Here is a 27,964-nt window from a genome sequence, read left to right as displayed (position 1 = left end):
ACTGACTTTTAATTAAAACACGTTGCTTCAGAGCTTCAAAGAATACAGACTAAATTGACAATCTAACCAAAAGGACATGCTGGTATTAAGGAGATCTACCCCAAATCCAAGGCTTTATTATTTTAACACTGAAACCTCTTTTAATGAATTTCTACCATGTGCTGATGCTGTGCCCGAGTTCATGGAATTCAAAGTCAAATAATGAGAGTGTCTGCCCGAGACACCAGTGACTAAGAAAGATTTCCCAGGGTGCCTTGGGACCCCCGGTCAAACTGTAATGAAATCAGACGGAGTGAGCTGGGAATTCCTCCTGGAAAATCAATGGGGAATCCAGAGGGATAAACAGAATTAAAATAAGAGAAGCCCATGAAGGTGTCTGAGCCAGTGGTGAGAATTTAGAAGAAACAAATTTCATTTAGAAGCAATAAAACTTTCCCATTTTTAGCAAAGAAGTGAAAGGATGGTGCAAACTCAACTAAGAATAGCTAATAGGACTTCAACTTTAAAAATGCTTAAATTAGGGGCCAGAGAGAAGGCATGGAGATAGGGTGTTTGCCTTGCATGCAAAAGAAAAGTGGTCTGAATCCTGGCATCCCATATGGTCCCCAGAGCCTACCAGGAGTGATATCTGAGCATAGAGCCAGGAGTAACCCCTGAGTGCTGCTGAGTGTGACCCAAAAACCAAAAAAATAAAATAAAATGCTTAAATGAGCACTGTTTCCGAGGAAAGAGAACAGAGGAAGGAAGGAAGGAAGGAAGGAAGGAAGGAAGGAAGGAAGGAAGGAAGGAAGGAAGGAAGGAAGGAAGGAAGGAAGGAAGGAAGGAAGGAAGGAAGGAAGGAAGGAAGGAAGGAAAACCAGAAGAATCTACTTTCATTCATTTCCACTCCTCAGATAAATTTTCTCATAATAGTTAAATGAGTAGATACCAAGACTTTTCCAATAAAAAAACATTCTGTAGTTTTTTTTTTCTGATGAAGGGGGGAAGAGGGAAGGAAGAGAAAGAAAAGAACAAAATCAGATATGCCCCCTTTCTTTTTGGCAAGTGCCATGTATTTCAGCACATAAAAACATACTACTTCATCAATGACACAGTTGAGTTATGCTCTGCTTTGATATTCCAAAATGCAATAGCCCATTCTTTTATTTAGGGCCTTTATGTTACTTCTAATCTTCCATTATGGGATAATCATGTTGTACGGAACTCAATTGAGACATGAGGATTCCTTGAAAAATTTTTAGACTTTATTAAAAATTCAGTGACAAATGTTTTACAATGATTCCAATGGCCTCCTTGTCTCCTAGGAGATAAGGGAAAACTTGCAAGAACAACTTAATCCTACCCAGAACAATGGTGGCAGTTTGGATCCACACCAAGAACAGCCAATGGCAAAAATCAGCCTCCAAGGATACTGCTGTGAAATCAAACACCGACTTCTGGGAGCCAAGTCCACCTGGAAACATTTTAAGGTGGGTCCTGGTTTTATTGAGAGACTGAATAACCTCCTGACAGAATGTGCTCAAGCAAGGACAATAAAAAGTGCAAAGAACAAGAAGGAAGCCACAGTGTCAAATGCTACAGAACCAGCAAGTAACAACAAGAGGACAAGAGATGCGGCAGATTAGCAGAAAGGTCAATGCAGTTGGCAGGGGCAATTCTTACAGTAATAAATGATCAGTAAAGGTGAGAGAGAACAGAGCTGATCACAGAAGGGAGAAAGAAGAGAAAGAGATTCCTGGTACCTAGGGAATTAAGTATGTGTTAATTGGGGTATTTTTCTCTTTATTCCTTTTTTATGTGGGTAGGGGATGAGTTGGGTTATTGGACTCCACCTAGCAATGCTCTGTGACCATAAGCAGTGCCAGTGGGGACTGAACTGAGAATGACAATAAACAAGGCAAGGCATTTAGCCCCTGTACCTCTCCTCTCTCTCTCAAGCCACTTAGCCCCTGCACTCCCCCTCGCTCTATCCCTTTCCCTCTACCTCACCCCTCCTGGCTCCCCTGCGGCCCGCATTTTTCCTTTCTGAAGAGCCTCTCAAGTAGTATCCATAGAGCCCCCATGGTGATAGTGAGCTCTAGTGATATCCCATGGAATTCAAGCCCAGTAGTACTGAGGCCACTAGAAATAAAATCTAGCAATATTTGGAAGAAGGGGTAGAGTGGTGTGGGAAATGGGGTGCCAGGGATCAAAGCGGAGACTTAATGTGTGCAAAGTGACAAGTCCATACTTCAAGCTACTTCCTGTCTGCCCCTCCCCTTTTTTAAGATCTACATGCTGAGGGAAGCAGGATGAAACATGAACCCAAAAAGAAGAGGGGTCAAGACAACTTCTTCAAAACAAGGTAAGGGCGCCCAAGTGAAAACTCTCATCAGACCAATCCTGGAAGCTATGCGATTTTCCCACCTGTTAGCCTCAATTTCCTGAGTGAAGTGAGCCCATCTGCTGTTGAACGAGAGAGGAATAGAGGGTGAACATTTAAAATCCCTCTTAAAAGTGAACACCTGGGCCCGGAGAGATAGCACAGCGGCGTTTGCCTTGCAAGCAGCCGATCCAGGACCAAAGGTGGTTGGTTCGAATCCCGGTGTCCCATATGGTCCCCCGTGCCTGCCAGGAGCTATTTCTGAGCAGACAGCCAGGAGTAACCCCTGAGCAACGCCGGGTGTGCCCCCCCCCCAAAAAAAAAGTTTAACACCTGTTAACAGAAATGATGAACTGGGACATGTAAAACTTGCCAAGCACTATTGAGGTGCTCTTTAAAATAAGACACCACAATTTTTTCCCCATTTTTCATTTTTTACAAAAAGTTTTACTTTTCTTATAAAGCTACCTCTCAGGCCATAACAGTACTTGTGTAGGAGCCTAACTGCCAGATGAATAGACTGACTCAGTTCTGTTCTTTCATTCATTCACTCACCCCTTAGTTAATTATCATCTAAAGTGTACCAGGATGGTTGAAAGGGCTGACGAAATGGCACTGAGAAGTTTACAGGACCAAATGAAAGACTGGAAGAAAATAATTATACCTTTTGGATAAGATGAATCTACAACGGGTCAGTTGGGGAAAGAAGAAAAGGTAGAAACAGAAAGGAAGCAACTGTGGAGGAAGGGATAAGAAGCAAGCATAGGGAAAAAGGGAATGAGGAGAAGAAAGTCAAGAAGAAAGGAAAATTGTCATACTCAGAGTGCAGATGGAGGCATTTAGTATTTCTCAAGAGTAGGAAGACCCAAAATTTGGCCATCGGAAAAAGTTAGTGGGACAGGGTGAAAGTAATAACAATTGGAGAAGCGAAGTAAAGGTGTGAGAGGTCACAGAGTGACAGAGACATGACAGAGATAACTGACATTCATATTACTCACGGCATGGTAAGGACAAGGAAGAGTTGTAAAATTCTCCAGAGAATATGGGTGATTACCAAAATATCAGCTGAAAAACACAACTTAAAAGTAGTAAATAGGGGCTGGAGCAATGTTACAGTGGGATAGGGTGCTTGCCTTGCACATGGCCAACCTGGGTTGGTCTCCAATATACCATATGGTTCGCTGAACCTGCCAAGAGTGATTCCTGAGTGCAGAGCAAAAGTAACCTTTGGGTACTGCCAGGTGTGATCCAAAAACAAAACAAAACAAAAAATCTCTCTCTCTCTCTCTCTCTCTCTCTCTCTCTCTCTCTCTCTCTCTCTCTCTCTCTCTCTCTCTCTCTCTCTCTCTCTCTCACACACACACACACACACACACACACACACACACGGGCAATAAGTTAATAAGATGTTCAATCTCATTAGCCAGACCAGAAACACTAATAAAAAAATAACGAAGGATTTACTACAAGGATGACTATAATCAGAAAGGTGAATCAATAACATGCAAGGGTAGAGATATGGAGAAATTATCTTTTTTTTTTTTTTGTAGAAACACTGTCTCACTGTCATATTGCTGGTGATATTGCAAACTGATACAGTTAATCCAGAAAAAAACTTTAGTAGTTTCTATAAAACTGAATTTAATTTCTAATAGTACAGCAGTTGTAGAACTCAAAATATATCACAAATTATCTTCACTTTTCTTCCTGGATATGACTATTCAGATCTGCAACTCTCTCTCTCTTTCTCTCTCTTCCTCTTCCTCCCTCCCTCCCTCCCTCCCTCCCCCCCCCTCTCACTCTCACTCTCACTGGATTTTGGGCTCACTCCTGACCCTGTGCTCAGAAATTGTTCCTGGTTTAGTGGACCATATGGGATGCTGGTAATCGAACCCAGGTCCATCCTGGGACTGCTGCGTGCAGATTAATGCCCTACCACTGTGCTATCTCTTTGGCCCCCCAGCAACTTCTTTTTAAGAGTCCCAAATCTGGAAGAATTTCTTTTTTTTTTTTTTTTTTTTTTGCTTTGGGGAAACATTGTCATTTTTTTTATATGTTAGGATACTATTACACAGGTGTTATGCAGTCAAAGGCTTAAGCTAATTTTACATAGATCTAGGCATGTATATTTTTTTTTACACCACCCATCACCAGTGCAACATTCCCATCACCAATGTCCCAAGTCTCCCTCCTCCCCACCCGACCCCCGCCTGTACTCTAAACAGGTTCTCAATTTCCCTCATACATTCTCATTATTAGGACAGTTCAAAATGTAGTTATTTATCCAACTAAACTTATCACTCTTTGTGAGGAGCTTCCTGAGGTGAGCTGGAACTTCCAGCTCTTTTCTCTTTTGTGTCTGAAAGTTATTATTGCAAGAATGTCTTTCATTTTTCTTAAAACCCATAAATGTGTGAGACCATTCTGCGTTTTTCTCTCTCTCTCTCTGACTTATTTCACTCAGCATAATAGATTCCGTGTACATCCATGTATAGGAAAATTTCATGACTTCATCTCTCCTGACAGCTGCATAATATTCCATTGTGTATATGTACCACAGTTTCTTTAGCCATTCGTCTGTTGAAGGGCATCTTGGTTGTTTCCAGAGTCTTGCTATGGTAAATAGTGCTGCAATGAATATAGGTGTAAGGAAGGGGTTTTTGTATTGTATTTTTGTGTTCCTAGGGTATATTCCTAGGAGTGGTATAGCTGGATCGTATGGGAGCTCGATTTCCAGTTTTTGGAGGAATCTCCATATCGCTTTCCATAAAGGTTGAACTAGACGGCATTCCCACCAGCAGTGGATAAGAGTTCCTTTCTCTCCACATCCCCGCCAACACTGTTTATTCTCATTCTTTGTGATGTGTGCCATTCTCTGGGGTGTGAGGTGGTATCTCATCGTTGTTTTGATTTGCATCTCCCTGATGATTAGTGATGTGGAGCACTTTTTCATGTGTCTTTTGGCCATCTGTATTTCTTCTTTGTCAAAGTGTCTGTTCATTTCTTCTCCCCATTTTTTGATGGGATTAGATGTTTTTTTCTTGTAAAGTTCTGTCAGTGCCTTGTATATTTTGGAGATTAGCCCCTTATCTGATGGGTATTGGGTGAATAGTTTCTCCCACTCAGTGGGTGGCTCTTGTATCTTGGGCACTATTTCCTTTGAGGTGCAGAAGCTTCTCAGCTTAATATATTCCCATCTGTTAATTTCTGCTTTCACTTGCTTGGAGAGTGCAGTTTCTTCCTTGAAGATGCCTTTAGCCTCAATGTCCTGGAGTGTTTTACCTACGTATTGTTCTATATATCTTATGGTTTTGGGGCTGATATCGAGGTCTTTAATCCATTTGGATTTTACCTTCGTACATGATGTTAGCTGGGGGTCTAAGTTCAATTTTTTGCAAGTGGCTACCCAGTTTTGCCAACACCACTTGTTGAAGAGGCTTTCTTTGTTCCATTTAGGATTTTTTGCTCCTTTATCAAAAATTAGCATTTGACAAGGTCCAACACCCATTCTTGATCAAAACTCTCAGCAAGATGGGAATGGAGGGAACCTTTCTCAATATAGTGAAGGCCATCTACCACAAGCCAGAGGCAAATATTGTCCTCAATGGAGAAAAACTGAAAGCCTTTCCTCTAAATTCTGGCACAAGACAAGGCTGTCCTCTCTCACCACTCCTATTCAACATAGCACTGGAAGTACTCGCTATAGCGATTAGGCAAGAAAAAGATATCAAGGGAATCCAGATAGGAAAGGAAGAAGTCAAGCTCTCACTGTTTGCAGATGACATGATACTCTACTTAGAAAACCCCAAAGACTCTATCAAAAAGCTTCTAGAAACAATAGACTCATATAGCAAGGTGGCAGGCTACAAAATTAACACACAAAAATCAATGGCCTTCCTATACACCAATACTAATAAGGAAGAAATGGACATTAAGAAAACAACTCCATTCACTATAGTGTCACACAAACTCAAATATCTTGGAATCAACTTGACTAAAAATGTGAAGGACCTATACAAGGAAAACTATAAAACTCTACTCCAAGAAATAAGAGAGGACACGCGGAAATGGAAGCATATACCCTGCTCATGGATTGGCAGGATTAACATCATTAAAATGGCAATACTCCCCAAAACACTGTACAGATTTAATGTGATCCCCCTAAAGATACCCATGACATTCTTCAAAGAAGTGGACCAGGCACTTTTGAAATTTATTTGGAACAATAAACACCCTCGAATAGCTAAAGCAATCATTGGGAAAAAGAATATGGGAGGAATTACTTTCCCCAACTTTAAACTTTACTACAAAGCAATAGTTATCAAAACAGTATGGTATTGGAATAAAGACAGGCCCTCAGATCAGTGGAATAAGCTTGAATACTCAGAGAATGTTCCCCAGACATACAATCATCTAATTTTTTATAAAGGAGCAAAAAATCCTAAATGGAACAAAGAGAAATTAAAACCTTCATAGACTGCTAGTGGAAACATAATTAAACGATGCAGTTGCTTTGGAAAATAATCAGGCATGGGCCAGTGAGATAGTCCAAAAGGGGAGAGTATTTACAAATGGCCTAAGTTCTATCCCCAACACTATCTGCTTCCCCACCTAACACAAGGAGAAATTTGCTGAGCACAAAACTGGGAGTAGCAACACCAGGTATGATCCTAAAATCCAAAAAACTAAAAATAAAATACTAAAACACAGAAACCATGTGACCTACTAATTCCAATTCTAAACATATTCAAAAAAAAATGAAAACAAAGGGCCAGAGAGCTAGTACAGCAGAAAAAGGCATTTATTTGCTTTGCACACCATTGACCTGGGTTCCATCCCAGGTTCTCTACCAGGGAAGACCCTACTGCTACTCTGACATCGATTTACTCAAAAGAGTTTTCCCTTAACACTGAGAAGATTTAAACAACAACAACAACCTGCGTACTGGACAGGGCTTTCTGCATTTCCCTTTAATGTTGAGTTAATTAGATGCCGTTCCACACCATCCTGACTTCAATGTAGGATATACAGATTGCAGGACCTTCAATTCAGAAACAGGATACCAACAACAGAGACTGTAAAAAATATAACTGTATGGGCACTACAGACAATGACCAGGATTAGACAAACTAGTTTGCCTGGAGCCTAGAAATGGTCTTATATCAGGAAACTTCAGGGGTAAGGTCTCTTTGTATATAGGCCAAAAGTTTTTCCTTTCCATGACCCCCATACTTTGGTGGGTCCATGCATTCGATAATTGCCACTTTAACATTGTTTATACAGTGCTCCTTTGACTCTAAACCTTTAAGAAACCACTAATAAAAATATCTGGAACTGCAAAAAAAAAAAAAAAAAGAAAGGTTTATATTAGTGTTAACATATATGCTTTTAGTTAAACTAGCATTCTGGGGGATAAAGGAGGGAGAAAGGGATATTTGCTTGGGAGAAGGGATGAAGGGAGGACAACACTGGAGGTGATGGATATTCCTCTGATTCAATGTTAATATGTACCTAAAATACTACTGTGAAAGATATGTAAGTCATTATGATCAAAAAAATTGTGTTTTATTTAGAAATGTTCTTTGACTTACATGTATCATACATATATATATATATATATATATATATATATATATATATATATATCTTTGGTTTTTGGGCCACACCCAGCGATGCTCAGGGGTTACTCCTGGCTGTCTGCTCAGAAATAGCTCCTGGCAGGCACGGGGGACCATATGGGACACCGGGATTCGAACCAACCACCTTTGGTCCTGGATCGGCTGCTTGCAAGGCAAACACCGCTGTGCTATCTCTCCGGGCCCATGTATTATTATATTATATTAATTATATGTTATGTTATGTTACTGTATTATGTTATGTCAGTTTACCTCAATATGTTAATCAATTTTGTTTCTTAAATAAATCCTTACAATAAAAAATAAAAAAATTAAAAAAAATAAGAGAAATAAAAATAAATACCTGGTTACATGTTGTACAATTGAGGCAGAAAGACAGACAGTGCCAATATGCCATTTATAGGCTATTGGCAAAAGCTGGAAAATCCCAGGCTACAAAGCAGGCCCACCATGGGCCAGAGCGATAGTACAGGAGTCAAGGCACTTGTCTTGCAAACCTGGATGATCTTGGTTCCATCCCCAGTACCAACAGGAGTGACCTGGGAGCGCTGAGCCAGGGATAACCTGTGAGTACTCTCAGATATAGCTAACCCTGCTCACACCCCCTCCCAGAAAAAGGTGTCAGGTACCAAACAGGTCCACTTCCTGACTTGAAGAAAAAAAAACCCACATCATTTTCATTTCTTTTTGTTTGTTTGTTTGTTTTGGGGGATTTTTGGGCCACACCCAGCGGTGCTCAGGGGTTAGTCCTGGCCATCTGCTCAGAAATCGCCCCTGGCAGGCATGGGGGACCATATGGGACACCGGGATTCGAACCAACCATCTTAGGTCCTGGATCGGCTGCTTGCAAGGCAAACGCCACTGTGCTATCTCTCCAGCCCCAACATCATTTTCATTTCAATGAAGAAGAATACTGGACAGGGGTCAGAGAGATAGCATGGAGGTAAGACGATTGCCTTGCATGCAGAAGGACGGTGGTTCGAACCCCGGCATCCCATGTGGTCCCCTGACCCTGACAGGAGCGATTTCTGAGCTTAGAGCCAGGAGTAACCCCTGAGCGCTGCCGGTTATAACCCAAAAAAACAAAAACAAAAATAAAAACAAAAAGAATACTGGACAAAGCAGTGGGAGGAAAAGAAAGAAAGGACAGACAGAGAAGAGAGAGATGTGACCCAATGGGGAATTCAATGGGAGAGAGAAAAGTGAGGAAAGAAAAAAGAGGGGGAGACAAGGAAAAAAAAAAAAACACGAGCAGAATGAACTCAAGATTCACATGAGTAATGAAATATATTGTATTCATTCTGGAAGAAGACAAAAAAAAAAGAAAGAAAGAAAAGAAAAGCTGTTCTTAATTAATACTATAAATTGTATTCCTGAATACACAAGAGCTCTGTCTCTGGCATATAATTCAAATAAAATAAATAAAACAGTATCTTGTGTCCTTCGGGCACTTAGTTATAAATACGCCCAAAAAAGGGAAAGGGGGGGACGTGCAGTATGTTCTATTCCAGATGCCATATGTTCTCAACAGGAAAGGACTTGGTGAGTAAACAATTCATAAATAACATTAATGAGTCATTCTGCCACAGAACTCTTCCATTATATATATATATATATATATATATTTTTTTTTTTTATTTTGCTAATACAAAGGAGTCCAAGTTTATAACTACAAATACCCTGAAGAAACAAGCTTCTAGAAAGGTCTTGCTCTGAGCAGCACTGGACAAGGGAACTTTGCTGCAGCTGGGAATGACCCAGTGCCTGTTGCCAGCCTACAAGTTTCTAGGCACACAGATTCAGGACACTGCTGACGTGACTGTGAGAGCTGCAGAGGTCCCTAATAACTCTTACTTTAAAGCCATCTGAATGATCATTTTGTGGCCACCGGCAACCATCAGGCTTTCGTATGTGGCTATGGCAAATTCGAGTTCTGTCAATGAGGCTTTTAGAAAAACCCAGAGAGAACAGTGGCACAGCTTTGGGTTCAGAAGCTACTTTCAGGTGCACTTGGAAGATTACCTATATCCCACACCCCACACCCCAAGCAACCAACAGCAAGAAAAGTTAGTAATTTTCATGACACAGTGACAGCCCGCTTTTATTGAGCAACTGCTCTATCATCTATCTGTCCTGGGCTCTATCATATGTGATCCTCACAACATACCAGATGCTGCCGCTGTTTCCAAGGTGGAGGGATTCTTTAACACCAGGATGTGCAAGAACTGATGGCAGCACCCACAGGGCCAGTTTCCCAAGTCACAGCCAACAGGGCTCAGGGCCTATTTTTCCTGGCTCTAGAATCAGGAGTGATCCTTGGCAGAACACTTGTCTGTCAAGGCTGAAGAGAGATAGCACAGCGGTAGGGCGTTTGCCTCGCACGCAGCCAACCCAGGACAGAAGGTGGATAGATTCCTGGATTCCCATATGGTCCCCCGAGTTTGCCAGGAGCAATTTCTGAGCACAGAGTCAGGAGTTACCTCTGAGCACTGCCAGGTGTGACCCCCCCCCAAAAAAAATAAAAGAACACTTGTCCTTGAAACCAAGCTGGGTTGACTGCATGCAAGGCAATCACCTTACCTCCCCCAGTACTCTGACCCTCGAATAAAGCAATACTAACAGCCCTATCCAGTCTAATTCTATTGAAAACATGCAAAAATTACTCTTTCCCCCATTTTTCTTGCTTAAGTTGCAGGAAGAGGGGCTCAGGATCCACCAGTGCCTGATCTTATTCAAAGATACCTCACACAGTAAGAGGCTACAAACTGGACAAGACGCCAAAGATCTTGAGGTGTAGCTCAGTAGTCAAGACAGCACTTGCCTCTCTTGTCTAAATCTGAGTTTGCTCCCCACCTTGAACATTCCCGATAAGAAGCAAGTTTCCCATTAATTCTCTAAATTTTGATGATATACAATTAACTAGAGAACCGATCGTTATTCTACTTAAGGAAAGTCAACTGAAACTTTAAAAGCACCTATAAATTTGATCCCATTTTAAAGGACCAGAAAACACTAGGGTGACAGCACAGGGTGTAAGGCCATTGCTTTGCATGAGACCAAGCCCATTCAATTCCCGACACTCATAAGGTCTCTGATCCCAGCTAGCAATGATTCCTGAGCAAAGAAAGAGTTAAGAGTAAACCCTCAGCACACCCCAGTGTGGCCCAAAAGCCAAGAACAAATACAACCTGACCAGAAAAGAAACAAAAGCTCTCCCCCACGATGAGGAAAGTCCTACCAGCTACTTTGCATTCAGGAGCCCCAGTTTCAATCCCAGATACCACAAAGTCCCATGAGCATCCCAAGGAGTGATCTCTGAGCACTGACCTGAGAGTAACCTCTAAGTAAAACCAATTGGCTGTGGCCCCACAACAAACAAAAAGTTTTTAAACCTCTTCCACCAACCATGTGCTTAAGTCGTTAACTTCTACAAGGTAAGTTTGACGCAAACCATCGGCATCTGATTGGTTCAAGTATAACATTGACTTCTTTATAAAGAATAATTTCTCTTTCTAAAAATGTTTCCTATGCCAGGGATGTGGGTGAGTGATGGAGAATCCAGATCAACAGCACCACAAAAAAAAAAAAAACACAAAAAAACAAAACTAACAGAAACTGTTTTATAGGGTCCCAAGCTATGAAAGAAAGTACCTCACACTAGAAAAGGTGTCAGAAAGAACTCTAGAGCCAAATCTCTTGCTTTTGGAGAAATCCATATGTCACTAAATTAACCAAAACATGTTTTTTCTCTCTGTTTGGTCGTAGACATCAAATTTGTGAACATGTTGGTGAGTTCAACAAAACAGCAATTGATGATTTAATGTTGTGTCTACGGTATAATGTTCTTAACAAACTTTTTCATTCCCCAGGATATTTCCATGTTCTTTAATCTTTTCAATGAGACTAATTTTCCCGCAGAGGAAAACATAACCCTTTCATCAAAAATTATATGACAGTACATTCCAGGGAGTAAGCCTGTTTTCAACCTGAATGGTACCAGTGAGTGACTAACACTGAGTGAGAGATAAAAATTACTAATCAAAAGATAAGGCCAACCTAGACAGCCGCCAGCAAAATGACTATCAGCACCAGGAAATGTCTTCTTCTTCAATCCAATTAAAATGCCTATAAAACTCTCAGCAATGAGGGGAAAATAAATCTTTCAGGAATTTCCCCAAAATGAATGTACTAGACACCAGAAATCAACATTTCTAGGGATAGTAAAATCTTCTGATATCAACAATATGACATTATGAAGTATAAAAAAAGAGATATTTAGCTAAAAACAGACTAATCTTAAAAGTGGGGTAGAAATGAAGGCGTGGAGACCAACTTCTAAGCAATGCAGTCTAGAGAATAGAAACAATGGCCACTAAAGGTGGTCAAGATCTTCTTCAGGAACCAACACCAATAAATATGTGAGTCATTGATATGGCCTGAAAACTTTGCAGAGGTGATAAAGATTAAGGATACTAAGAGGATGAGACTGCATTATCTAGATGAACTATTCATGAACCTGAAAGGCTGAGTCTCTATCCTCTGTGTGGCTAGAAAGACAGGATGATGAAAGAAGGACCCCAGAGATGACCCAGTGGCTTTAACCAAGGGAAAGAGCAGATCACAAAAGCAGGTATATGCGTGACCATGAAAAGATAAGAATATCCTCATGTAGAGCTTCCAGAAAGACCCATTGCTCTCAATACCTCAAATGTAGTGTGGGAAACCCCATTCATTCTACTGATGGTCTCCAGACAGTTAAAGAAATAGAACTACTTATTCTAAGTAGCTCTGTATATGCTTTGTAGGAGACCCATACTAGGAAACAGACCTTCCACAGAGTAAACACCATGAAAGAAGGTAAGGAAATTTGGTGGGAGGATGCACCCAGGGGTGCTTATGGCTTACTCCTGGCAGGGCTCAAGAGACCATTTAGGATAGAACCCAGGGCGGAGGAGGAGAGCTGCAGCCAAAGCACAGAGTAGGGCATTTGCCTTGCATGCAGCCCACGCAGGATGGACCTGAGTTTGATCCCTGGAATCTCATATGGTCCCCTAAGCCTGCCAGGAACGATTTCTGAGCATAGAGCCAGGAGCAACCTCTGAGTGCTGTAGTGTGGCCCAAAAATAAAAACAAACAAACAAAACAAACAAACAAACAAAAAACAAGGATAGAACTTAGGCCAGCTAGGTACAAGGCAAAGACTTTAGCCACCTGACTATCACTCTGGCATCAAGGGAAAGGAACTTTTAAATAGTTGCTGCTGGAGTATTCAGCCAAACAGGCAGGAGAATAATGAAGCAGTATGCATACAACCTGGCTTTATAGAGATTTTATAATGCTTTTGTGTTTGGTTTGAGGCCACATCCAGCAGTGCTTAGGAGCTATTATATCTGGCTCTAGCAGTGCTCAGGAGACCCTCAATGGTGCTGAGGACTGGAACAAGGTTGGTGGCTTGCAGGGTCAGTGTTTAACCCCTAAACTCAAGATACCTAGGGAGCTTTGAGTGTTCATCAGAGTAAGGTGCAAATAGATTCAACTTAACTAAATTGTTTGCATACTAGAAAAAAAAAACTGTAACAGTGAAAAGTAGTTTAATAGTCCAGAAAAGAAATTACTCACCCCTACCCCAAATAAAACTACCATTTTCTACTACATATACACAATTATTTTTTTCTTTTTTTGGTTTTGGATCTACACCCTGTGGTACGCAGGCTTACTCCTGGCTCAGAATTCAGTATCACTCCTGGTGGCTCTCAGGTGACCAGATGTTCTGCAGGGGATTGAAAACAGGTTGGCCATGTACCTGGCAAATGTGCTACTTACTGTACTATCACTCTGGCCCCAACACCAAATTTTAATGCAAAATGACTGATGACAATGAGAAAGAAACTCTTTCCATCTTAAAGTGGGTTTGTTTCCTACTGCTGAGTTGTTGAACTTCCAGAAGAAACTTCTATAGGGAAAATATGAGTCCCTTATATGTTCCTCATATAAGCCCTTTTGGAGAAATATGTTTTGTAAATATTTTATTCCACTCCAGAGCTTATCTGTTCTCTTGCTTTGCAATACCTTGAGAAGCAAAATCACTTAACTTTGATGATGTTCAAATCACCAAGTTAGATTATATTTCTTTATTTTTATTTTTATTTTGAGAAAGAGAAAGAGAGTGTGTGTCCGAAGAAATGGTTTCCCAACTCACGGTCACCGAAAAAGGAAAGGAATGATAAAAGATTTGAAAATTTATAAAAGTGTTTAGATGAATGGAAAATTGAGTAAAGGAAAATATTTAAATATCAATAATCAATGACACATAAAACCACGATGAGATGATACTGTACATCCCTATAGAAACTGCTATATATTAACAGACAGGACCAAGTTCTGATGAGAATCTAAGGCAACAGAAATAGATGATGAAATTTTTTTTTAATTTTTTTTTATTTAAACACCTTGATTACATACATGATTGTGTTTGGGTTTCAGTCATGTAAAGAACGCCACCCATCACCAGTGCAACATTCCCACCACCAATGTCCCAAGTCTCCCTCCTCCCCAACTAACCCCTGCCTGTACTCTAAACAGGCTCTCCATTTCCCTCATACATTCTCATTATTAGGAAAGTTCAGAATGTAGTTATTTCTCTAGTTAAACTCATCACTCTTTGTGGTGAGCTTCCTGTGGTGAGCTGGAACTTCCAGCTCTTTTCTCTTTTGTGTCTAAAAATTATTATTGCAAGAATGTCTTTCATTTCTCTTAAAACCCATAGATGAGTGAGACCATTCTGTGTTTTTCTCTCTCTCTCTGGCTTATTTCACTCAGCATAATAGATTCCGTGTACATCCATGTATAGGAAAATTTCATGACTTCATCTCTCCTGACAGCTGCATAATATTCCATTGTGTATATGTACCACAGTTTCTTTAGCCATTCATCTGTTGAAGGGCATCTTGGTTGTTTCCAGAGTCTTGCTATGGTAAATAGTGCTGCAATGAATATGGGTGTAAGGAAGGGGTTTTTGTACTGTATTTTTGTGTTCTTAGGGTATATTCCTAGGAGTGGTATAGCTGGATCATATGGGAGCTCGATTTCAAGTTTTTGGAGGAATCTCCATATCGCTTTCCATAAAGGTTGAACTAGACGGCATTCCCACCAGCAGTGGATAAGAGTTCCTTTCTGTACACATCCCCGCCAGCACTGTTTATTCTCATTCTTTGTGATGTGTGCCATTCTCTGTGGTGTGAAGTGGTATCTCATTGTTGTTTTGATTTGCATCTCCCTGATGATTAGTGATGTGGAGCACTTTTTCATGTGTCTTTTGGCCATTTGTATTTCTTTTTTGTCAAAGTGTCTGTTCATTTCTTCTCCCCATTTTTTGATGGGATTAGATGTTTTTTTCTTGTAAATTTCTGTCAGTGCCTTGTATATTTTGGAGATTAGCCCCTTATCTGATGGGTACTGGGTGAATAGTTTCTCCCACTCAGTGGGTGGCTCTTGTATCCTGGGCACTATTTCCTTTGAGGTGCAGAAGCTTCTCAGCTTAATATATTCCCATCTGTTAATCTCTGCTTTCACTTGCTTGGAGAGTGCAGTTTCCTACTTGAAGATGCCTGTAATGTCCTGGAGTGTCTTGCCTATGTGCTGTTCTATATATCTTATGGTTTTGGGGCTGATATCGAGGTCTTTAATTCATTTGGATTTTACCTTCGTACATGATGATAGCTGGGGGTCTAAGTTCAATTTTTTGCAAGCAGCTATCCAAATGTGCCAACACCACTTGTTGAAGAGGCTTTCCCTGCTCCATTTAGGGTTTCCTGCTCCTTTATCAAAAATTAGTTGATTGTATGTCTGGGGAAAATTTTCTGAGTATTCAAGCCTATTCCACTGATCTGAGGGCCTGTTCTTATTCCAATACCATGCTGTTTTGATAACTATTTCTTTGTAGTACAGTTTAAAGTTGGGGAAAGTAATTCCTCCCATATACTTTTTCCCAATGATTGCGTTGGCTATTCGAGGGTGTTTATTGTTCCAAATGAATTTCAAAAGTTTCTGATCCACTTCTTTGAAGAATGTCATGGGTATCTTTAGAGGGATAGCATTAAATCTGTATAATGCCTTGGAGAGTATTGCCATTTTGATGATGTTAATCCTGCCAATCCATGAGCAGGGTATGTGCTTCAATTTCCATGTGTCCTCTCTTATTTCTTGGAGCAGAGTTTTATAGTTTTCTTTGTATAGGTCCTTCACTTTTTTAGTCAAGTTGATTCCAAGATATTTGAGTTTGTGTGGCACTATTGTGAATGGGGTTGTTTTCTTAATGTCCATTTCTTCCTTATTACTGTTGGTGTATAGAAAGGCCATTGATTTTTGTGTGTTAATTTTGTAGCCTGCCACCTTGCTATATGAGTCTATTGTTTCTAGAAGCTTTTTGGTAGAGTCTTTAGGGTTTTCTAAGTAGAGTATCATGTCATCTGCAAACAGTGAGAGCTTGACTTCTTCCTTTGCTATCTGGATTCCCTTGATATCTTTTTCTTGCCTAATCGCTATAGCAAGTACTTCCAGTGCTATGTTGATAGGAGTGGTGAGAGAGGACAGCCTTGTCTTATAACAGAATTTAGAGGGAAGGCTTTTAGTTTTTCTCCATTGAGGATAATATTTGCCGTTGGCTTGTGGTAGATGGCTTCAACTAGATTGAGAAAAGTTCCTTCCATTCCCATCTTGCTGAGAGTTTTGATCAAGAATGGGTGTTGGACCTTATCAAATGCTTTCTCTGCATCTATTGATATGATCATGTGGTTTTTATTTTTCTTGTTATTGATGTTGTGTATGATGTTGATAGATTTACGGATGTTAAACCAGCCTTGCATTCCAGGGATGAAACCTACTTGATCATAGTGGATGATCTTCTTAATGAGGCATTGAATCCTATTTGCCAGGATTTTGTTGAGGATCTTTGCATCTGCATTCATCAGCGATATTGGTCTGTAATTTTCTTTTTTTGTAGCATCTCTGTCTGGTTTAGGTATCAAGGTGATGTTGGCTTCGTAAAAGCTATTTGGAAGTGTTTCTGTTTGTTCAATTTCATGAAAGAGTCTTGCCAGGATTGGTAGTAGTTCCTCTTGGAAAGTTTGAAAGAACTCATTAGTGAATCCATCTGAGCCTGGGCTTTTGTTTTTCGGCAGACCTTTGATTAACATTCTAATTTCATCTATGGTGATGGGGTGTTTAGATATGCTACATCCTCTTCCTTCAACCGTGGAAGATTATAAGAGTCCAAGAATTCATCCATTTCTTTCAGGTTCTCATTTTTAGTGGCTTCTGCGAAAGCCCGCCGGTTTTCATGTTCTGGAGACCCGCCCTAGGAATGGCGTCTGGGAGAGCAGATTTCTAGAGCCTCTTTTGCCCCACTCCCAAGAGTTTCACGCAAGAGGACAGTAGAGAAACATTTACAAGGAGCACTCACAGTTAGGCTCCACTGGGCGGGCGCAGATTCGTGGCTTTTCCCTGCCTGATGTCCCAAACAGGGCAGCTGACTTCGCGAAAGCCCGCCGGTTTTCACGTTCTGGAGACCCGCCCTGGGAATGGCGTCTGGGAGAGCAGATTTCTGGAGCCTCTTTTGCCCCACTCCCAAGAGTTTCACGCAAGAGGACAGTAGAGAAACATTTACAAGGAGCACTCACAGTTAGGCTCCACTGGGTGGGCGCAGATTCGTGGCTTTTCCCTGCCTGATGTCCCAAAGGGCAGCTGGCTTCTGCGAAAGCCCGCCGGTTTTCACGTTCTGGAGACCCGCCCTGGAAATGGCGTCTGGGAGAGCAGATTTCTGGAGCCTCTTTTGCCCCACTCCCAAGAGTTTCACGCAAGAGGACAGTAGAGAAACATTTACAAGGAGCACTCACAGTTAGGCTCCACTGGGCGGGCGCAGATTCGTGGCTTTTCCCTGCCTGATGTCCCAAACAGGGCAGCTGGCTTCTGCGAAAGCCCGCCGGTTTTCACGTTCTGGAGACCCGCCCTGGGAATGGCGTCTGGGAGAGCAGATTTCTGGAGCCTCTTTTGCCCCACTCCCAAGAGTTTCACGCAAGAGGACAGTAGAGAAACATTTACAAGGAGCACTCACAGTTAGGCTCCACTGGGCGGGTGCAGATTCGTGGCTTTTCCCTGCCTGATGTCCCAAACAGGGCAGCTGGCTTCTGCGAAAGCCCGCCGGTTTTCACGTTCTGGAGACCCGCCCTGGAAATGGCATCGGGAGAGCAGATTTCTGGAGCCTCTTTTGCCCCACTCCCAAGAGTTTCTCGCAAGAGGACAGTAGAGAAACATTTACAAGGAGCACTCACAGTTAGGCTCCACTGGGCGGGCGCAGATTCGTGGCTTTTCCCTGCCTGATGTCCCAAACAGGGCAGCTGGCTTCTGCGAAAGCCCGCCGGTTTTCACGTTCTGGAGACCCGCCCTGGGAATGGCGTCTGGGAGAGCAGATTTCTGGAGCCTCTTTTGCCCCACTCCCAAGAGTTTCACGCAAGAGGACAGTAGAGAAACATTTACAAGGAGCACTCACAGTTAGGCTCCACTGGGCGGGTGCAGATTCGTGGCTTTTCCCTGCCTGATGTCCCAAACAGGGCAGCTGGCTTCTGCGAAAGCCCGCCGGTTTTCACGTTCTGGAGACCCGCCCTGGAAATGGCATCGGGAGAGCAGATTTCTGGAGCCTCTTTTGCCCCACTCCCAAGAGTTTCTCGCAAGAGGACAGTAGAGAAACATTTACAAGGAGCACTCACAGTTAGGCTCCACTGGGCGGGCGCAGATTCGTGGCTTTTCCCTGCCTGATGTCCCAAACAGGGCAGCTGGCTTCTGCGAAATCCTACCGGTTTTCACGTTCTGGAGACCCGCCCTGGGAATGGCGTCTGGGAGAGCAGATTTCTGGAGCCTCTTTTGCCCCACTCCCAAGAGTTTCACGCAAGAGGACAGTAGAGAAACATTTACAAGGAGCACTCACAGTTGGGCTCCACTGGGCGGGCGCAGATTCGTGGCTTTTCCCTGCCTGATGTCCCAAACAGGGCAGCTGGCTTCTGCGAAAGCCCGCCGGTTTTCACATTCTGGAGACCCGCCCTGGGAATGGCGTCTGGGAGAGCAGATTTCTGGAGCCTCTTTTGCCCCACTCCCAAGAGTTTCACGCAAGAGGACAGTAGAGAAACATTTACAAGGAGCACTCACAGTTGGGCTCCACTGGGCGGGCGCAGATTCTTGGCTTTTCCCTGCCTGATGTCCCAAACAGGGCAGCTGGCTTCTGCGAAAGCCCGCCGGTTTTCACGTTCTGGAGACCCGCCCTGGGAATGGCGTCTGGGAGAGCAGATTTCTGGAGCCTCTTTTGCCCCACTCCCAAGAGTTTCACGCAAGAGGACAGTAGAGAAACATTTACAAGGAGCACTCACAGTTGGGCTCCACTGGGCGGGCGCAGATTCGTGGCTTTTCCCTGCCTGATGTCCCAAACAGGGCAGCTGGCTTCTGCGAAAGCCCGCCGGTTTTCACATTCTGGAGACCCGCCCTGGAAAAATCAAATGATGAAATTATAGAATGCATCATTGCCTTTGAAAACACATGGGTGGCCTAGAGTGGTGGTGCAAGTGGTAGGGCATTTGCCTTGCATGCGGCTAACCTAGGATGGACCCAGGTTCGATCCCCCAGCGTCCGATCCCCCAGCATCTGATATGGTCCCCCGAACCAGGAGCGATTTCTGAGTGCAAAGCCAGGAGTAACCCCTGAGTGTCACTGGGTGTGGTCCAAAAATCGAAAAAACAAACAAAGGAAAAAGAAAAAAAAAAGAAGGGCAATTCCTCTAAAGCAGTTATCATGAATGGAAACTACCATTCCTGGGTCTTTACCTGAGAAAGCAGAGCTCTATGCAAGTGAAGGTCAATACCTAAATGTTTACAGGAGTTTACTCGAAGAGATCCAAGCTAACAGCAATCCCAATGGCCCTTCATTAGAAACATATGGACTCTGGTCTGGCCATAATAATTCCAAAGCATTAGCAATTACAACATCCTAGATGAATAACTCAATGCACTATGCTAAGTGAAAGAAGCAAGAAACTAAGTAGTATTCCATTTATGACATTCTAAAGGAGGACAAAACTGTCCCAGACATTAAGGTCTGGCATAGAACTGAGACAAGCAGAGCATCTACTTCTCATGTGTAAAACCAGGGATGGATCCCCAGCAGTACTTCTCCAAAGCCATCAAAAGAAAAAGAAAAAAATCTTGGGCCAGAGATAGAATACAATGGGGAGGGCACCTACTTTGCATGCAGCCAACCCAGGTTCAATCTCCAGCACCCAGATGGTCCCCAGAGCCCAACAGGAGTGTTTCATGAGCACATAGCTATGAGTTAGCCCTAAAGACTGCCAGATGTGACCAAAACCAAAAAACAAACAAACAAAAAGAAAATGAAAGGATGAATGGGTGGGTGGGTAGATGAATCAATGAAAAGAAAGAAAAATCTTTAGGAACGAAAAAGAAAACAATGGCTGCCCAGGACACAGGAATCAAAGCAGTAGAGTTACTGAGACTATACTTCTTTTAAATCCATCCCTTTGTATACTGCCTCAGCCTGTGTGTGGTTTTTCCCTGAAATGTAGCTTTCCCCATCCTCACTGCCCTATTTACTGATATGCTGCACTACTCCAAGCTTCTCTTCCTGGGTTCTCAGCAGCAAAGCAACCCCTCATCTGAACACCCTTGTCAACCCTTCTCCCATCCAGGCCCAGTAAGCACACAAGCTTTCCTTCAGCTGTGTTGTTAGTCCTGCCCCCAAAGGCCTTTTCTTCTCTGTTCTTCCAGCCACTCTCCAGCCTTTGACGCCCAACTTAGTCATGACTCCCAGGCCCCATCCTCACCCCATTTTGTCCCTTGGAGCATTTACTACGATGACTGATCTCTTTCTTCAGATTCCAAGTCTGTAGTGGAAAGACATTCTGTCTAGCTTTGTTTCATTAAAAAATAATTTCTTTCCCAAACAAAGGTGTGCTGAATGCTGATTCAACCAGTAAGTGAATTTCAGTATAACAAAGCAACAACTTGTATGCCAGCCTGAGGCAAACTAAGAGCATTACCTCATTTAACCCTTAGAAAATTCTAGAAGGTTCTGTTATGCCTTCTATTCCACAAGGGAAGAGATATTAAGTAATTATTTTGCACATGGTCACACACTTTACAAGCACAGCAAGGATGTAATCATATAATCAAGATCCTGAATCCAAGATTTGGGGGGCGGGGTGTACTTGGGGCCCCACTTGAAAGTGCTCAGGACTTACTGCTGGCTTTATACTCAGGGATCATTCCTGGCAGGGCTCAGGAGACCTATATGTGGTGCCAAGGATGGAGCTGGGCCTACTTGCTCTATGCAAGACAAACACCTGCCTGCTGAACTATCTCTCCAGCCTATGAAAATCTTCACCATCATGACACTTTCTCAAAGTCCAGTAAGTGCAACTTGAATCATCTTGTTCTGCCTCATGAATTGAGGGGAGGAAATAAAAATGAATGGTACCAGGACCAAACAGCTATATGAACATTGAGTGAAAATAAAAAATAATAAGACTTAAACACCAAACCCAAAGTCAACAACAGCAGAATTGATACCCTATCTACAACAAGCTATACATAGAGGGGAACAGTTACACTAGCACTGGGGGAAGAAGGGACCAAAGGAGGGAGATATGGGACACATGCTGGGAAAAGGGGTGGAGGGAGGACAACCCTGGTGGTTGGAATGGCCCTGATTCATTGTCACTATGGACCTTAAATATTACTGTGAAAAATTTGTTATTCACTTTGGTCACAATAAAATTTATTTAAAAAATAATAAGTAAAGAATATCCACAGATCATTTGAGAAAGTGCAAACTAGAGTTTAGGAGGGCACAAATATAAATGAGTGACAAACCAATCTTCTAACATTGCCTGTTTTAAAAATGAAAAATGAGGGAGCAAAGTATAGTGAGTGGGTCCGGTGCTTGCTTTGCCTGTAGCCAACCTGGGTCCAATTCCATACAGTACTCTGAGCCTTACCAAGAGTAATCCTGAGCACAGAGCGAGTTGTAGGCCCTCATGATCACCTTGATGTGAACCCAACACCACAAGAAAAATAGAAGAATGAAAACTAAAAGATAAGAATAAAAAATCAAACTAGTACATGAAGAAGCACTGGAACACATGAAGACACAAAAGCACTGCTCAAGCTTGACCCCCCATCTTGATGCCTTTTCTGTGCCATCACTGCACTGGGTTGGATCACTCCATGCCCTGGTATTTAACAGAAATACTTTCAAATATCATGCTTCTAAGATGCTACTTCTTTTCTACTAATAATTTTTCAAAATCCACGTTTTCTCAGCTGAAAAGAATCCTGCCGCTTTGGCCTTGCAGAATCCCAGCATCTGGCCTGAAAAGATGCTGCAAGCTCCATAGAGCATCCTGGTCACATGCCCTGGGACCAGTGGACACCTTTGTGCCACCATGTTCTTTTCTAGCTCTCCAAACAGAACATGTCCCTGTCCTCAGAATTCTATAGTTGCTACCTCAGGAAGTTTTGTCACTTCAGTTTTTTCCCCCTAAAGAATGAAATATTGTACTGCAAGCCGCACATTCTGAAAACCTACCACCAGTCACAATTGGTTTAGGATTCCTGGAGATAGGTTATAATTACAAAGGTAAGTTTAATGAATTCACATCTTCAAGAATACATTCCTGACTTTATTTAATGGTCTGGAAAAATCTATAGGAGATGCACAGTTTGGGCAAATCTGCTTCCCTGCCACTGAGGAAAAAGCACCGTCCAGATAAACAGCAAGTGTATGTAGAAAAGGTACTTGCAGTGACTAAAAACGATGCTCAAAAGTGTCACTTCACTCCTCTGGCCTGAACACAGATGCACTAAATATAGGTGCATTGAAACCTAAATAAGCTGTCAACTAGGCGACCTGTCTAGAGAGAGAGGCCATAATCCAGTCTGTAGGCATGTGGAAAGTGAGGATCCTTGATGATTTTCTCTAGGCCTCACTCCTAACCTCTGAAACAATCCCCAACACAAAGTAGACAGGAACTCATACATGCCACATGGAAGAAAAAAGGCCTGGGCTTTTCGGCTCTTTCTTTTCTACCAGATGGCTAACAAAGAACACCCTGCTTTCTGCATGACTCATCTGACATCAGTCTTCCTGCCAACACATGCGCTGAAGGAAAGTACATTCAATCGCTACAGTCACAAGGTCTTAGAAACACCTAGAGCCAGACGCAGAGTAACCAATGCAAACAAAAAACAGTGGCCACTTTTTAAAAAGTGAAAAAATAAATCACATGGCTCCAGAAGCTTGTTCCACGGTAGATGGTTCATCCTCGTTATTTGCCAGAGGGGAAATAAGAAATTTCACTGTGAGATCAAATGTTCCGATTTGTTTTTTAAGTTAAGAGCTTATGCTTTAGAACCAGCTATCTAAAAGTAGCTATATTATGAAAGACTTTGTAGACCACAATGGTTTCAATAAAATAAAATTTAAATTAAAATAAAAATAGCATTTTTTTCTATTTTCCCCATTTTTTTGGACCTATGCAAACAACGGCTCTTGCTACTATCACACCTTTACTTTTTTTTTTTTTTACTTTTATTCTTTAAGAAAAAAAAATACAACTTACTGAACTTAAAAACAATTGTAGTAGAATGCCTGTCTTGAATACAGGCGAGGGATGGGAAGGGGGAAGGGGGTAATGTTACACTGGTGAAGGGGGGTGTTCTGGTTATGACTGTAACCCAAACATGATCATGTTACTTAAAAAATATATTAAAAAAAAAAAAAAGAATGAATGAGGGAACTGGAAAACCTGTCTAGAGTACAGGTGGGGGTGTGGGATGGAAGGAGATTCGGGACATTGGTGGTGGGAATGTTGCACTGGAGATGGGGGGTGTTCTTTACATGACTGAAACCTAATCATAATCATTTGTAATCAAGATGTCTAAATAAATAAAAATATTTAAAATAAAATAAAATAAAATAAAAATAGCCATATTCTAGTTTTTAAAACACATAAACTTTAAAGTTGGCCTGCCAGAAGAAAAAAGAATAAAATTTTTTTTTCAGAGCATTTTTTTTTTTATTTAAACACCTTGATTACATACATGATTGTGTTTGGGTTTCAGTCATAAAAGGAACACCACCCATCACCAGTGCAACATTCCCATCACCCAATTCCCAAATCTCCCTCCTCCCCACCCAACCCCCGCCTGTACCCTAAACAGGCTCTACATTTCCCTCATACATTCTCAATATTAGGACAGTTCAAAATGTAGTTATTTCTCTAACTAAACTCATCACTCTTTGTGGTGAGCTTCCTGAGGTGAGCTGGAACTTCCAGCTCTTTTCTCTTTTGTGTCTAAAAATTATTATTGCAAGAATGTCTTTCATTTTTCTTAAAACCCATAGATGAGTGAGACCATTCTGCGTTTTTCTCTCTCTCTCTGACTTATTTCACTCAGCATAATAGATTTTGTGTACATCCATGTATAGGAAAATTTCATGACTTCATCTCTCCTGACAGCTGCATAATATTCCATTGTGTATATGTACCACAGTTTCTTTAGCCATTCGTCTGTTGAAGGGCATCTTGGTTGTTTCCAGAGTCTTGCTATGGTAAATAGTGCTGCAATGAATATAGGTGTAAGGAAGGGATTTTTGTATTGTATTTTTGTGTTCTTAGGGTATATTCCTAGGAGTGGTATAGCTGGATCGTATGGGAGCTCGATTTCCAGTTTTTGGAGGAATCTCCATATTGCTTTCCATAAAGGTTGAACTAGACGGCATTCCCAACAGCAGTGGATAAGGGTTCCTTTCTCTCCACATCCCCGCCAGCACTGTTTGTTCTCATTCTTTGTGATGTGTGCCATTCTCTGTGGTGTGAGGTGGTATCTCATTGTTGTTTTGATTTGCATCTCTCTGATGATTAGTGATGTGGAGCATTTCTTCATGTGTCTTTTGGCCATTTGTATTTCTTCTTTGTCAAAGTGTCTGTTCATTTCTTCTCCCCATTTTTTGATGGGATTAGATGTTTTTTTCTTGTAAATTTCTGTCAGTGCCTTGTATATTTTGGAGATTAGCCCTTTCTCTGATGGGTATTGGGTGAATAGATTCTCCCACTCAGTGGGTGGCTCTTGTATCCTGGGCACTATTTCCTTTGAGGTTCAGAAGCTTCTCAACTTAATATATTCCCATCTGTTAATCTCTGTTTTCACTTGCTTGGAGAGTGCAGTTTCCTCCTTGAAGATGCCTGAAGTCTCAACGTCCTGGAGAGTTTTGCCTATGTGTTGTTCTATATATCTTATGGTTTGGGGTCGGATATCGAGGTCTTTAATCCATTTGGATTTTACCTTCGTACATGATGTTAGCTGGGGGTCTAAGTTCAATTTTTTGCAAGTGGCTAGCCAGTTGTGCCAACACCACTTGTTGAAGAGGCTTTCCTTGCTCCATTTAGGATTTCCTGCTCCTTTATCAAAAATTAGGTGATTGTATGTCTGCGGAACATTTTCTGAGTATTCAAGCCTATTCCACTGATCTGAGGGTCTGTCCTTATTCCAATACCATGCTGTTTTGATAACTATTGCTTTGTAGTAAAGTTTAAAGTTGGGGAAAGTAATTCCTCCCATATTCTTTTTCCCAATGATTGCTTTGGCTATTCGAGGGTGCTTATTGTTCCAAACAAATTTCAAAAGTGCCTGATCTACCTCTTTGAAGAATGTCATAGGTATCTTTAGAGGGATAGCGTTGAATCTGTATAACGCCTTGGGGAGTATTGCTATTTTGATGATGTTAATCCTGCCAATCCATGAGCAGGGTATATGCTTCCATTTCCGCGTGTCCTCTCTTATTTCTTGGAGCAGAGTTTTATAGTTTTCTTTGTATAGGTCTTTCACATTTTTAGTCAAGTTGATTCCAAGATATTTGAGTTTGTGTGGCACTATTGTGAATGGGGTTGTTTTCTTAATGTCCATTTCTTCCTTATTACTGTTGGTGTATAGAAAGGCCATTGATTTTTGTGTGTTAATTTTGTAGCCTGCCACCTTGCTATATGAGTCTATTGTTTCTAGAAGCTTTTTGGTAGAGTCTTTAGGGTTTTCTAAGTAGAGCATCATGTCATCTGCAAACAGTGAGAGCTTGACTTCTTCCTTTGCTATCTGGATTCCCTTGATATCTTTTTCTTGCCTAATTGCTATAGCAAGTACTTCCAGTGCTATGTTGAATAGGAGTGGTGAGAGAGGACAGCCTTGTCTTGTGCCAGAATTTAGAGGGAAGGCTTTTAGTTTTTCTCCATTGAGGATAATATTTGCCACTGGCTTGTGGTAGATGGCCTTAACTATATTGAGAAAGGTTCCTTCCATTCTCATCTTGCTGAGAGTTTTGATCAAGAATGGGTGTTGGACCTTGTCAAATGCTTTCTCTGCATCTATTGATATAATCATGTGGTTTTTATTTTTCTTGTTGTTGATGTTGTGTATTATATTGATAGACTTAAATTAAATAACCGATAAGCACCACAACAATAAAAACAGGCACCACACAATAATCTCGGTTCTGAAATCAAATCATACTCAAGTGCAAAAAGAAAGAGAAAGACAAAACAAAATAAAATAAAATAATATTGGAGACATCAACCGTAATCTCCACACCAAAATAAAGACGTCAAAAAAAATAGATCATTTATTCTCCTCTTGCTGCTTTCGTGGTATGTGGAAGACTTCTACTTTATCTAGGATGGTAAAATCAGACCTGTTTCTAGAGATCTTGGTGGCTGTGCAGATCAGGGAATGGAGTTTATGAAGTCTTTCTTTGTGGTTCTAGCAGTTATGCTTCTTCAATGTCCTTTTTTTGTTTTTTATGTATTCTACGTGTTTCAGAATAGTTCGATATTGTGTGTGTGTGTGTGTGTGTGTGTATTGTTGTGGTATTTTAATTACTTTTTTCACATCCTCTCTCAAACTGAGGTTGGAATACACACCTCAAACTGAGGTGTGTATTGTTGTGGTATTTTAATTACTTTTTTCTCATCCTCTCTCAAACTGAGGTTGGAAGCCTCTAGACAGGACTCTGCCTATTTTCAGTATATTTGATTTTTGATTGAGAAGAGGACATATTAGGTGATGGGTATTCCCCTGATTTAATGTGAATATGTACCCAAAATACTACAGTGAAAGATATGTAAGCCATTATGGAAAAAAAAGAAAATTGTGTTTTTAATCAGAAACTTTCTTTGACTTACATGTATTATTATTATATTAATTATATTATATGTTATGTTATGTCACTATATTATGTTATATTAGTTTACCTTATTATGTTAATCAATTTTGTCCTTTAAATGAATTCTTACTTAAAAAAAACAAAAAAAAAAAAAAAACTTTAGTTTGCCCTGAAGAAAAGAAAAAAATAAATAAAAGATAAAATAAGGCCTCCCAATTCTTACCACAGGCTGTGTTCTTTACACTGGCTGTATAGAAAGAGGAGGTACAGTAAAGGCACCCCATATACACCTCAACACAGGCCCCTTGCCGGGTATGTATTGTGAATTGGGGGACAAAAAAAAAAAAAAAGAGATAGACTTACGGATGTTAAACCAGCCTTGCATTCCAGGGATGAAACCTACTTGATCGTAGTGGATGATCTTTTTTTTTTTTTTTTAACACCACCCATCACCAGTGCAACATTCCCATCACCAATGTCCCAAGTCTCCCTCCTCCCCACCCGAACCCCGCCTGTACTCTAAACAGGTTCTCAATTTCCCTCATACATTCTCATTATTAGGACAGTTCAAAATGTAGTTATTTATCCAACTAAACTCATCACTCTTTGTGATGAGCTTCCTGAGGTGAGCTGGAACTTCCAGCTCTTTTCTCTAATAATAACTTTCAGACACAAAAGGGATGATCTTCTTAATGAG

General features: G+C 41.4%; 1 protein-coding gene and 1 non-coding gene across 2 annotated transcripts in view; one reads left to right on the top strand and one right to left on the bottom strand.

The window, feature by feature from the left end:
* Nucleotides 1-27,964, bottom strand: part of CDKAL1 (CDK5 regulatory subunit associated protein 1 like 1) — a 674,860-nt gene that overhangs the window by 464,400 nt on the left and 182,496 nt on the right. The window lies entirely within an intron of this gene.
* Nucleotides 27,474-27,606, top strand: LOC125996902 (small nucleolar RNA SNORA51). Its single transcript, XR_007491564.1, has one exon. It is a non-coding gene; the product is annotated as a small nucleolar RNA SNORA51 (small nucleolar RNA).

Source organism: Suncus etruscus, chromosome 18, assembly GCF_024139225.1.
Source record: "Suncus etruscus isolate mSunEtr1 chromosome 18, mSunEtr1.pri.cur, whole genome shotgun sequence".
Classification (NCBI taxonomy): Eukaryota; Metazoa; Chordata; class Mammalia; order Eulipotyphla; family Soricidae; genus Suncus; species Suncus etruscus.
This window is presented reverse-complemented; position numbering and strand designations above follow the sequence as displayed.